Raw genomic sequence first — 13,894 nt, 5'->3', positions numbered from 1 at the left:
TTCTTTGGAACCATGGCGAACCTATGTGATAACAAAATCTTGGGACACGGCGGATGAATTCATGTTTGACTCACGGATCTGAAAACCTCGGTATCCAACCATTTCCTCCTTTCCCGTGCCTACTCCGACTGGCGCTCGACCTTGGTCAGTAGTAATAAAGGTATGCGGAGGAACCCATGTCAAGGCATCCAACGATTCGATCACCATAAAACTGCGTCCGGTTCGCAGTACCCTCCACTAAGATATCGTCGCGGCGTTGTCCACATCTTGGTGGAGTCTTTAAGGTACCTCTTCATGGACGCGTTTCTGGCAAAGAGACGAGAAACGGGAACGTCAGCCGATCTGAAGCCTGGAATCCTTCGCGTAAGTTCGCGCGAGACGTGTCGCCCGAAGTTGAAATCTTCTCAACTTTCGAAGTGTGAAACTCGCCAACATGGCTGCTTGCGTAAGTCTTGTCTCTGCTGATTAATTTATTACATCCGAAATTAGGTAGAAATATAATTACGTAGACAATTTAAGAGACTACAGGTGCCGAAACAGAAATCTAAAATATAAATCCTGGAGGGAGATAGGAGTATCTGTTGGGATGGAAGGCTATGAGAACTTTAATTTCTGATGATTCTCAAGCTCCATTTGAATCTCGCCCGCTCGCGGCAGACGTGTTTGTTTTGGTTGGATTTAGTAGGGGAAGCCGGGGAACAATGTTGTGATAATTTCGGATATGTGTGATGGGGTGCAGCCGCAGCCGCAATCGCGGTCGCAGTCGCAGCGGAGGTCGCAGTCGCTGGTGTGATAGGCCCTTTACAACGAATATGAGAGGGAATCCAAATCATGCGATGCATTAGACAAGTTTTATAATTAGATGTCGATAATAATTAGCATATACCCGCCTTACTGGTGATACCCAGCGGTGCAACTGGACAATATAAAAAAATGGAATTTCTAGTCTCAAAATCGCCTCCTTCGCAACGCCCTAGCCTTCCAGAGGAATAAAGGCCGTATCACACTAGCGACTGCGACCGCCGCTGCGACCGCGATTTCGGCTGCCGCTGCGACTGCACCCCATCACACATTGCGGCCGACCCCACGGTCGCGCATGCGCACGTATCAAGGTTTCTGCTTGTGGCTTGTTTATTTACGAAAGCCCAAAGAATGGATAGAGAGCAGCAATTGTTGAAAATGTTCCTAAAAGATGTTAAAACGTCCTTCATTATTAGTCACCTGTGTACTCGGGTCCAATATCTAATATGCTGGGCTTCCATCATCACTTTAAAAATCCGAAATTATCTCAGCGTTATCTCACAACCTTCTTGAACTTCCCTCGCTACGGTAACCAAAACAAACACGTCTGCCGCAAGCGCGCGAGATTGAAATAGAGCTCTCTGATTGGCTGCGACTGCGACGGCTATTCTTCTGAGTCTCAGTCGCAGCGTCGGCTGCCTCGCTCTGGTTGGTCGACGAGCCAGTCGCAGCCGCAGTCGCAGCGCCGGCCGCAGTCGCTAGTGTGATACGGCCTTAAGCGTTTTCTAAATATTACAATAGATACCGAATTTTCGAAGCCGATTCGTAGGTAAAATCAACACTTCCTATTTTTATGACGGAAAATACCAAAAGGACAATTTGGAAAGTAATTGTAAAAATAAATTGTTCATTAGCTCCAACACCACCGTGTTTCCTTAATGCTAACTGATGAACAATTTTTATTTTCCTCTCAACCAGTTAATTTGGTTATTTGGTGAAATTATTTCCCTCAAGACCCAAGACCGTACTATTTAGTGAGCATGCATGAACGCGTGCCAATGGCAATGGCCATTCCCTTGTATTGCACGCCGTGCCATACAAGGGAATTTGGCCCTCGAGGTGAGGGAGTGAAAATTTTTGTGAGATTTTTCTTTCATTTTATCCATTTTTGTTCATTCGTACGAGTGATATACTGCCGTAGGAGAAATTTTCGTGAACTTTAGTGTGTGCGTGAAACATAAGAGAATTTTTTCCGGTGGGGCAAGTGTGCGAGATGAATTAGTGAGTTTCTATTTGATTTCTTTATTTATGGAGTACATTATTCATAGCCATTTATTTGACTTCCTTACTTTGTAATCTACCTTGTCTCTTTACCAATTTGGCTAATTAAGAGTACGGTACGGGTCAGAGGAGTATTTGATGCAAATAGTGCGTGCCCAGTGAGTGTTTAATTTTTTCAAATGCAGGGCTTGTCCATTGAAACAAAGCTTGCATCTAATTTCCTCTTTTCCCCCTGTTTCCATGCTACTCAGCTGCCTTCAGCTTTGTATTGCATGGTTTTTCACCAGCTTTGAGTACCTAGATAGTTTTCTGTTACCTTTTTCTATGAATCTCTTAAACATCCGGGCACATAATGTACTTTTCATCGGAAACGGCAGGTATGCTCGCCTTTTTGAGATGGAATATGCTAGTGCATATGTTCCTCCAAACCTAGCACTACGACAAGTAGATACGTTATCGACCAGATAAGCGAAAATACTGCGTAGGGAGGGGCTTCAACAAGGACATAGTCCGGGAGAAGTTGCGAGAACTTCGGAGACATCTGTAAGTGAAAGTAATTTGGTAGAAGCAGTAGGCAGCAAGTGCTATCAGTCGCTAACATCGGCCTAAGCCGTAAACATCTGTTGCTAAGACAATATTTACGTTTTGCCGCTCCACCTCCTCATTGGAAAAATATGGACTGATTGGACGAGGCCCTTCGAAATTATGTTAATACTAATACAAAGAGCTATATGCATTGCAGCCGTTTTGACGCACTGTATTACCCATGTGGTCAAATAAGTGTGATAGTGCAATATTTAAGAGGGGAGAAGAGACATCTTAATTATACTGCAGCGAGGACAGTGATGAAAAATGAACGTATAACCATAGGGAAAAATGTTTGTCATTTAGCAAGATGGAAGCATTTCTGCACGATGTAGGTTCGCCGTCTGTGGCGGGGTGATTCATGCGCATCTTGATTTTTTGATTAAAATTTTTTAATTGGTCGTAAAAGTTGCGTCTAATTAATTAAACATTTTGATTTTATCATTATTCAATTAGAGGAGTGGTAAGAATAAGAAGTAATGTGATAGACGAAAGAAAAGAATGTGAGGGACAGCATCCAAAATACAGGTTTCTGAAGGGTAATCAGAAAAAGGGAAGGGAGTTTAAAAAATACAGTTGATGCGATAGCAAAATATAAACTTTTAAATGTTAATTTGATAAATTCACTCTGACTTCAACTTTAACAACCAATCCCATTCTTTTCTATCTATTCATGATGCTATCCAAACCTCAAAATGCTATTACGGAGGCACATGTTGATAATACAGCTTTTTGATTCGTGGATTTTCACGTATGAAGGCTGATTTTCCTGGCATGTTTTCCTGGGCAGATTTAAAATGACCGAGAAACATGACTTCGTGTTAAATTCAGTTATGAGCTATCAGGTTAATGGAAATGAAACCTTGTCGTAATTAAATTAAAGAGTAAGAGCTCAGTCGTTCGTAGTCTTATTATTCCTTTAAAAATTACAGAGCTTGGGAATAGTAAATTCGTCAAAGAAAACGTCTTGAGGTTGCTGTGAGGTGAATGGGAAACCCATTGGAAAATGGAGACGTTATAATTTCAACCTTTATGGTAAAATATCTTACTGCCTCTCTTCTTTACCTCTATATTTTCTGCCCTGGCTTGCGTTTTCACAGACATCAACTTTTTCCCTACCCTTATTCTTCTTCCGTTCCATGAAAATATCTTAGACGATTGAGCAATGAATACCGCGAAGTTTCATGTGGTTACCTTTCTATATTCATAAGATCAGAATACCCTTGTCTTACATAAATGGCATTTTGCCCTCTGAGTGCCTCTTCGTATCTATGTAAGTAAAAAATAGGGCCTCATTCATTTTACTCCTCTTTATTCTTTCCACAAATTCTCCTTCAAAAGATATCTCTTCTCGCCATAGCTTTTATTTGTTCAGGTTTCTTCTTTCTGCTTCTTCACATATACTTTACCTTATTCGACGTTGGTGCAAGAGTGCTCTATTATATGCGTGAGAAAAAAGGTTATTGAATAAATTTAAAACATAAATCCGGCAGAAAAAAATACAAACTCTTTCTGAAATACATGGCGTTACTTTATCGCCGTACAATTACACGCCCCATGTGAAATAATTTGCCATCCACGTTTCTCTTCGCTCACCTTTGCACAATCTCTCAGAAATTCCCACGTCAAGTGGTTCCCATGAAAAATCATGGTGTTTATCGTTTTTTGCTTTTCCGCCTCAAAATTCAACCCGCTTGCACATAATTTCCCTTCTTTTACTCTATTTAAATCCATTCATCGTCTATCTATTATTTCTGTTCTGTCATATTACTTTTCTCTTCCCATTTTTATACTTTTTGGAACCGTTTCTTCGTTTACTCTTCTAGTCTACAAAGGAGATCTTCTGAATAATATATAATATGAAGTCTTCTGATATCGAAGGAATTACACAGTCGGAAGGAGACGACGATTTAGGAAGTTGAAAAGAGGTGGAACTGGTTTTTTTCCATTTTGAATATTATATATAAGGGATTAGCCTATAGTGTCTCCCTCCCTGCTGGGGACACTGGTAATCGACACACTCTACAATCATGCGTGAAACTCTTTTGGTATTCAAATGTAGAGGTTTCTTTATTAATGCCAGTAAAATTTGCATTCCTTTAAGATCAGTTAATATTAGATCTAATAGGGAAAATCTCACTTTACTTGTTTGTGTCATTAGATTTTTTCTTCTTGCAATTTTTGATTTTAAGCCTTTCAGAGACAGCGGATGCTGAATTTTACATGCGCAGACATGATGGAAAATCTCTCTCACTCTTCAAAGAAGGAGTGAGAGATTCATTCATAGAAGATTAGTAGCTTCAATGGGCATCTTTTAGATTTTTTCTGGACATAATGACTTTTTCAGTACCTCAATACAATTTTTCTGAATCAGAGAGACTGTAAGAGTAGTTTCTGAGAGCTGAATAATCTATATCCATGAGCTGGAATTAGTTAGGTGTTTATCGAGTAAAATCGCTTATAACTAAATATTGTAGCCCCTCATACAAAATAGCAAACTCTTTGTCAGAAATTTATTTATAAATGTAGATAGAGCACTGAAAACGAAAGGCTTCCTTTGATTTTACGTCTTACTGCATTGGATTGGGTGCATATGTAGGCGAGGGGGGTCTTATTTGACTCGATCGAGGAAATGCATTTTTTCCATGAAATTTACCCACAATATTAAAGTGTAGATCAGGATCATTAAAGAACTTCCTACAGATTCAAGTATTTAGCTTTTCTTTTTTATTAAATAAAGTAACTCAGAAGAAACACAGCAACAATGAATGAAATGAAACAACGGCATGTTATTTATGTAAACAGTTGAATCGTTAAATTGCAATCTCAACAAAAGCGATTGGGCAATTAATATCAGCTCGCCATTGTCCTGAGAAAATGCGAATTAACGCCCTGAATTAATGCATGGAATTTTGCACTTGTAAAGCCGATGGGGTTTTTAAGACCCCAGACGCTCACGTAAGGTCTGATTTCCCTTTCAGTTCTGTTATCTCACCTTTCTCGTTCTGAGAAGACTTTCCTTATTTTTGTAGATCCTTTCCAAAACTCCTTGTCTGCTAGAGCCCTTTCTCCTATCGGCGTCTTAAGATGAGAAAAACGGGCGGAAGGAGTGAGGAAGGAAGCTGAGGGCCAGCAAAGAGGTTGAAGAGGGTTTTCAAATTTGGAAAGGAGTCTTAGACAAAAGGACTCGTGGATATTTCTCTCCCGCTTTTTTTATTATGCCACTCCTAAATATCTTTTCGCGGTTCGTTGCATGGTAGACTGTGGTGAGGAAATAGGGACAAGAGATCGCGTCAACAGTCTCTCATGATGACGATGGCGATTAAAAATGAAGGAAACGTAGAGAGGGTTGGAATGGCCATTTAGAGGGAACAATGGCCATTGTGCGCAAGGAGATTTTAAGAATTTCCTGAAGAAACTCATAGTTTAGGCGATTATGCATAATAGGTTGTCCTTGGCTCAAGAAATGCTCAAGTCTCAGTCCGTTTTCCAGCTTAATGACACTCATCAAGTATCCTTGGTGATATATTCCAAAGCAGCTTTTGAAGAAGTGATTTAGAGTGATATGATGAACTTGGCTGAAAATTTAAACTTTTTTTACACCTAAGAATTGTCTATTAAACCTGAACCCCGCTTTTACTCCTAGAAATGAAATAATTTACGAGTGAATGAATGAACTCCATTAATATCCACAGCGTACACCGTCTGAGACAGAATTTCAGCTATAATTAAGATAATACTCGTCCCCCAAGGTACTTTCGGCTGTGAGTGTGAATTACTTCAGCATATTAAGAACCGATTACAGGATTTTCTAAATGATATATAAGTATTTTAAATAGCAGAAATTCTTATCTCCTGAGTTTCAAAGTCTTAAGTTTTAATTACATTTTATAAAAAATGCATTAGTTATTTTACTTGTTATATAAAGAATTTTACAGCCAATACATTTGTATTTTATGAACTTTTTGGTGCTATAATGATATTTCTGCAAACCTGCCTGCAAAACCTGCAAACAGTTTTAGAGAAATCCTTAAGCTACCAAACTACAAGTAACTTCTGTTTTGAATAACATCATTAAAGGTCTAGTTAAAAGGTATAATCACTGTCATGATGGCTCTTCATTGTCTTAATAGCGCATATTCTTCACAAAAAGTGGTATTTACGCTGCATTAGTGCTATCCATTATGTGGGAACAGTTTACTGGAAAAAACTACGCGAGATAACTCAAGGTAAGGAACTTATCTTGTGTTGGAAAGCAAAAATATTTTTGTGTTGCATGAAATCACCTTAAAATAATTTAAACTATCTATTCAGACTTAAATTTAGAACGAACACGTTCTCAATATCCCACGGGATGGGCTAAAAATAATGACCGCTCATACGTTCAACCCAGTTTTTTGCCCAAATGAAAATGCCATCTTTTCTTGCTCATAATGCTCTATAAACTGAATTTTGCGCCAACCATGCGGAAAAAAAGTTATCGCTGTAGTTCTGTTGGACATATTATTGAGATAAGCACAGCAATACAAACTAAAGATTTTAGATCATATTAAGGCTTTTTAGAAATGTGATATGATTTTAAAGCCCTAAAAAAAAGTGTAAGTGGTAAGTATTTACTATAAGAAGAAGTAGGTGAACTAAATAAATAAGTACATTATGTAACCGCTTTAAAAAGTCAAGCTCTGGCGATCTAAGGCGTCATAATTAAGTAAATATAACAATTCATCAGTCACTAAAATATCCTCCAAATTACCTGAATTATCCTTGGCCTAAACTTGATGAGCATAAATTATTTCGTGTCACATATACGCTGTTATAAATAAAATTTTAGGACGAAGCTTCATTCATTTTATGCCTAAAATTGTATTTCTTTCTCACCACGATATAACAATATACCTGAAGTAGTGCAGTTTGAATACAATGAAATAGCGCACATAGTATAAAAAGAATGAACACGTGTGACTGTATTTGAGCACCTAATTTAGCGCCACTCACGATTCCCACCGTCTATGAGTCAAAACAGCGAGCTGCATAATTGCAGTTGTGACGGATTCATCCATATGCAAGCGAGGCTAATGAACACTCGCAGACGGAGGATCGGGGGTGTTTGTATTAGGGCGGTCGCCAGGTGATGGAAATGAATAGGAGCAGGGAAAATTGGGAGACGAAGCGAAGTCTTGAAGCGGTAAGAAAAATGATTCGTGGGAGTATGCTAGGTCGATTCATTTGAAATGCACGTGCCCTTCGTGGAAATACGTTGTTCCGACGGCTTTATACCCCCAAAATGAGCGTACATGCTGCCGCTGTGAGCGAGAATTCCTGGCCTTTGCTCTATGCCTCCAAAATCAAAAGGTAAGGTAAAATTTTGGAGGCACGAATAGAAGACTTAAATTTTAACTCTTTATTCCCACGTATGCCTCGTACCAGGTCTTTTCATCACAGTCCTTTTTCTTCGGATACATTCCCTTCCCATTGTTCTTTGTTGCACAAGGCTTTTTTCTTTTGCCATCTGGTTGAATTTTTTGGAACTAAGGCTCGAATAAATTCAGGCTTTAATCACTGCTATGTGGTGTTTGGTCACACAAACTTTGAAGAGGGTTTCAGATATGGCTTAAATTATAAAATCAAAATATTAAATTCGCGCATTTACCCGGAATCAGAATATATAGTACAGAATATATGGTATGTATTAGATATCGTTGGATTAGCCTTCTATCTGGAGAGGAGCCCTAAATTTTTAATTATTCAAATAATAATTGGCCTTTTTCTCAAATTCTCAAAAATCTCACATTATCTCCTTATTTAGCGAGAGCCTTTTACTCTTTTGTGATAAAAAATAACTGACCTATTTGTTTAATTTCGCATTAAGATGCTTCCAACGGCATTTTTCTCATAATTTTAATGGGTATTTTTATACTCAAACTATGAGAAATAAATGCTACTTAAATCTAATTTTCTGAGATATTTACATTCGAGCATAGGAATATCAAACCAAGGCCATTGATTGAGGAAAAAAACGGGTTTGACGGGTAAAATAATAGTGATACCAATACGGTAATCAAGGCAGACCTGGCCGGTGGGTAGCAGGATCTCTGTCCCTCTGAATATTTCAGGCAATATTCTCTTTATTATCGTAGCCGAATATTATAATTGCATCTATAGAAGTAGGGTTATATTTCCTATTTTTCCGTCGGCCGCTATGGATCAGGCAGGTACAGCGCGAGTGTTTTTTTTTCATTTCTCGGCAACACTGGGCGGCATAGACTCTTGACCGCTCATCATGTCTGTTTGTTTTGACATGCTCTACGCAGCCTTTTGCTTCTCGTATCTATTCCTATAGATCAGTGGCGGATTTTTAGCATAGTAAAACAAAATAATGGCAGAATAAAGAAAAATACCGGAATTATTAACTAAATAAGTTATAAGCGAAATAATAAACGCTGATCTTGTGGACTGCACATGCTAAAATAAATTACATATCATACAACTTAATTTATTAAAGAGCACGTTAATTGCACCTTGCTGGATTGGTCCGGGGCTATATGACGGTGTGTAAATGGGTGTATGAATAGCAAATAAGACATCATTTAAGAGTTCGTTTACACTAATAATGATGCTTTAAACTTTAAAGGTGTACCAATGAGCCCTGCAGAGAGTTCATAATGTTTTTTCACATCTATGCCTGTTAGGCACATTGCGCCTGAACTCAGCAATTCATATATAGCGCCTGACAGAAAGTTTTGCGAACTTAGTGAATTGAATTGGATTCAATAGAAAATTTCCTTGTAATACAGGAATGATGCTCCATATTCTTAAGGCATAGAAATTATGTAACCACAGTATGCTGCTCATTCAGTATAGAGATTTGAGAGTAAAACTATCCCCCTATTTCTCACAAACATATTTTTAATCACACTGCCTGTAACATAGTAGACATCCGCGCACCACAGCTGAAGTTTTTCCGTTTCACAGACAGAAGCTATTTCCTCCATCTGTTTGGAGTGATGATATCTGGCCCATTTTACTTTTTATTTTCGTTATGGTCTATCGATCCCAAAGAAAACAATTTCCACACGCTTGATTATACGGTCTCCTGTTAAATCAGCGTAAACGGCGCATGGGGATGCCACCTCGACAGCGGGAGCTAACCCAAGTGGCCGAGTATGGCACCCGCAATCTGAACACGGCGATGAGCGGCCACAACCGAACGGAAACGTCCGAGGAAATTGAAGTGTTTTGGTTGTGTGGGAGTCACAATGCACTGCGGGTTTCAGGTGAAACCAGGTCTCGCGGTTGACAGCGCCCACAGGTCGTTTCCGAATTTATTTTTATTATATTCGTTCGTTTTTTTTTTCTTCTTCTTTATTCAGCCAGTCTGGTGAATTTCTAGGATTTGCGCACCACTCGTTTATTATTTTTTTCTATAACCTATATTTCTTCTGGATGTGACCAGTACCTGCAGTCTTTTTTACCGAGAACCGCGGAAATACCCTTGTTAAAATTAAAATTTAGTATTAGATCTTATCACACGTGTCTTTGAGCCTTATTCATTGCAACGACGAAAATAGGGAGAATTTTGAAATGTTCTCATAGTGTGCCAGTTTGAAGCAGTTGATAAATTATCGTATTTTAGCGATTTTTGTGTGTAAAATGTAACGTTATAGTTATAATTTATTCGTGGATTATCAGCGTTTAAAAACGTAAAATTCGTATTTTTAGTAGGCACAATAAATTATGTATTTTTAGGAAATAAACATACCCTCAGTACAAACGGAAAGTATCGGGAATGATGTTTCTGTTTTCCATATGCTTGAATGACAGCATTTAGGAAATTTATGGAGTTTATACTAACCGAACACAAGAGTTTATTTTTTTTAATATGCATAGGACATTCAGATTATACAACATATTTGTAATGTTTTCAATCTGTCATTTATGTCATGCCACGCACTTCCTCAATTTCTCCATCTTTCCGTTACCACCACTTTGGTTGCTTTGTGATGAAATCGCTGGCACTATTGCCAGGATCTTCCAGTCACGCAGTGAGAGCTATTGGAGATCAAGTCGAAACTGTTATCGCAACATGACACCGACGCCATAGTAACTGACAACTTGATTGTAATTGAAAATCAATACCGCGTCAATCTTCGTAGTTAACCGACTTCTTCCGACTTAAAATAAGTAAATGGAGAGGGAAAGTTCAAGTTTTTCCCTTAAGCGTCCAATAAAAGACACAGTAAAGGAAAGGTTATTTTATAGGAAAATATTATTTTTATGATTATCTTTCGCTAATGAAATCCGGTGATACAGAAATATACTTTAATTTATCATTTCCTCATTCTATTGGAATTATCTGAGCAAATAAACACGATTGCAACTACAAACCTTTTTTTATGCACTTGAGTATTCCCACTATTATTGGATGAATGGATGCAACAAAAACACATCAAACAGCAAAGATTGCATTTTTTATTGCTAAAGCAAAGAGTGAGATTGGAGAAATATTTAAAGTATATTGAGGGTAGAAGTAAAGGATGGCTTGTATTACAAGAGGGTGGTAGAGGTCCTTTTGATAGATAGCTAAGTTTGAGTAGGGTTGTATTGTGTTTATAAGATATGATAAGGTACTGTGAGGTAAACGAAAATAATCGAAATATGAGGGAAAGAAAGTCAATAAACTGATGTTATAACCATAACTTCAATAGAAAAGTCTCCGTCATAACAAGTTTTCATCAGGCTAGCATATCCGAAATATAAATGTTTGTTCATGGATACTTTAGATTAAAGCACACAGTATTAAATATGATAATATTAGTATCTATTTTCATTTGGCTATCAAATATAGTATTAAAAAGGCAGTAATATTAACTTTTGTGTTTTTGATATTTTAACTTCTTGTGCAGAATAGCTATTACAACGTAATGGTATGGGTGGGATATGTGTGATGCGCGAAATAAATCGACATATTTTAGAATTAATTTTTACATTTATTTTATTCCCGTATACAATAGGTTCGACAATCACAGACATGGGGTGTAGATGGATTTAGCTCTTTCGGTTACCACCGCTGAGAACAGGAATAGCGGTCAAATGAGGAGAGAGGGAAAAAGCATATAGTGTAAGGGAGTGCAGTAGATGGCAAAACCTGTTTCGCTTAGATAACGACGCCCCCGCTAGATAACGCTGCGGGTGGAGTATGTTCGGCAAGATAAGATATTCTCAAGGTTGGTGATGAAGGTGAAAAAGAAGTATCTGAGGACTAAAGACCAAGATAGGCCGGTGTGAGGTGAAACTTTACCTGAGGTTTATTCTACGACTTCCAATCTGGTTCATTAAAGTATCCCGCATGTTAATTACTGGAAGTTTTTCTATTACTACGAAAAAGCATAAATACTCAAGAAAAAAATGTTCGTGTGGTTGTTTTGCCCGTGCTCCAACTAAGGATATGTATACGATGCATGTATATGAAGAAACCTGCTAGTCGTATTTGACAGTCCCTACCTAGTGTCACGAATCATAGAGTGTCTGATGACATAAGATGTGATGGCAGGGATCATCTACTTGTCCCGTGTGATAGAAATCGATGTGCGTATAAAGACTGTTCTTCCCGCTCAAAATGTGTGAAGTGCGACGTAGGTCTTTGCCTTCAGTGCAATTTTCATTACCATACCCAGCAATAGTTAACCAAATTTATTTTTCAAAGACTCTACCAGCAGCATTGAACTATTTTTTTCAATAACTTCATTGATGCTTGTTTTCATTTATATAGTAATTTCCGTTTCCAAAGTTGAGTTATATACTGTTACCACACCAAAAGTTATATACTGTACACCAAAAGTACTTAATTTTTGCATAGACCATCTGTTTAAAATGTTTAAACCAGACAAATAAGGTATAATGATTTTAAAATACCTCAAAGTGGCAAATGCATAAAGTATTCTGGGTAAATGCAGAAATATATGCCGTTTCAAGCAATAAAAATGAGAATTATGAAGGTATGAGCGATTATTATGCTGATTGCAGACCAGTGGCCGAAACGACTAGCTTGCCCATATGGGCACACCCCCTCACGTAATAAAAAATCAACAGATTTTTAAAAATACGTGTTTTTTTGAAAACTTGGCAGTAATTAAGTACTTTTAATGAAAAAACGAAAAAAAAACTCAGAAAAAAACTCCGCTTTAAGGGCTAAAAAAAATCACTACTTTTCCAAATCACCAAAAAAATGACTTTTCACTCTCTCTATTTGTAAAGTGGTCACTTCCGGTAATGGCAGGTATGTTGTATTTTTAGTAGACTTGAAGATAAACGTGTACTTTTTATCCCAAGTGAAGTCATTTTATCCATGCGGTGGCTCAAAAAAGCTCTCCCGAAGAATATCAACTCAAGAGATGCTTATTTGAATTTCTCTTACAAATATAATTTTCAGCTCATTTGTTAAAAGCGTCCTACTTTTCACCTTAGGCTGTTGATGCAACGTACTCATAAATATAAATCATGTACACACATTCATCCTTTGAAACTGATTTATTAGAACTCACCTTTCTAAAAGATCAGAATCCTTATTTATCTGAGGAAAACAATGCTTCGACGTATTTTGCCACCACTTTGTCATCATGTCTACATCTCGAAGCTTGGAGGCATGTAAATTTTCTGAAAGACGCATTAGGAGGAAAGCTGTCAAAAGGATTGAATGAAAGACAAGACAAGAAGAGCCCCGTCACTTTAAGGTGACGCGTCTCAGGAAAAACATATGAAGCCCAAAAGGCAAATTGAATCTGAGTGTTGGAAGGGAAGACGGTGACTTGAAGATGCGAACGAGAGTAAAGGCTGAGGCTTATGCGTTGGAAATGGGGGTTCGGTGGCAGCAAGACAAGGAGTGAGGCGAAGGAGAGGAAAGTGATTTTTTGTGGCTGCTTGTTGAAAAGTCAAGGAATGAGGTCGCTGTAAGACGTTGACATGGAGACTGCGAAAGCGGAGAGAATGTTGTTGAGGATACTGTGAAGTCAGAGCTGTGCCGATTACGAAGTAGCTGTAGAAAGAAGGCTCTAATGATATAGAACGTATGGGCTTACATTTCGTCAATCTGTTTTCGAAATTCGAAAATAAACACATCATGAAACGTTTCTCATTCTGTGCACAAAAATTAAAAGCAATAATTTCCATTCTAAGAAATGGAAACGATGGAACTAAAGCCATACGTTAATACACAATGCAAACCACAACACAACAGGGTTTTACACTTTACCTACAGTTCATGATGCCATGAGAGTATTTTTTTCGGCCA

The sequence above is a fragment of the Ischnura elegans genome, chromosome 2 (assembly GCF_921293095.1).
Source record: "Ischnura elegans chromosome 2, ioIscEleg1.1, whole genome shotgun sequence".
In the NCBI taxonomy this organism is placed as follows: domain Eukaryota; kingdom Metazoa; phylum Arthropoda; class Insecta; order Odonata; family Coenagrionidae; genus Ischnura; species Ischnura elegans.
The sequence above is the reverse complement of the archived record's forward strand: the minus strand, read 5'-3'. Positions refer to the sequence as shown.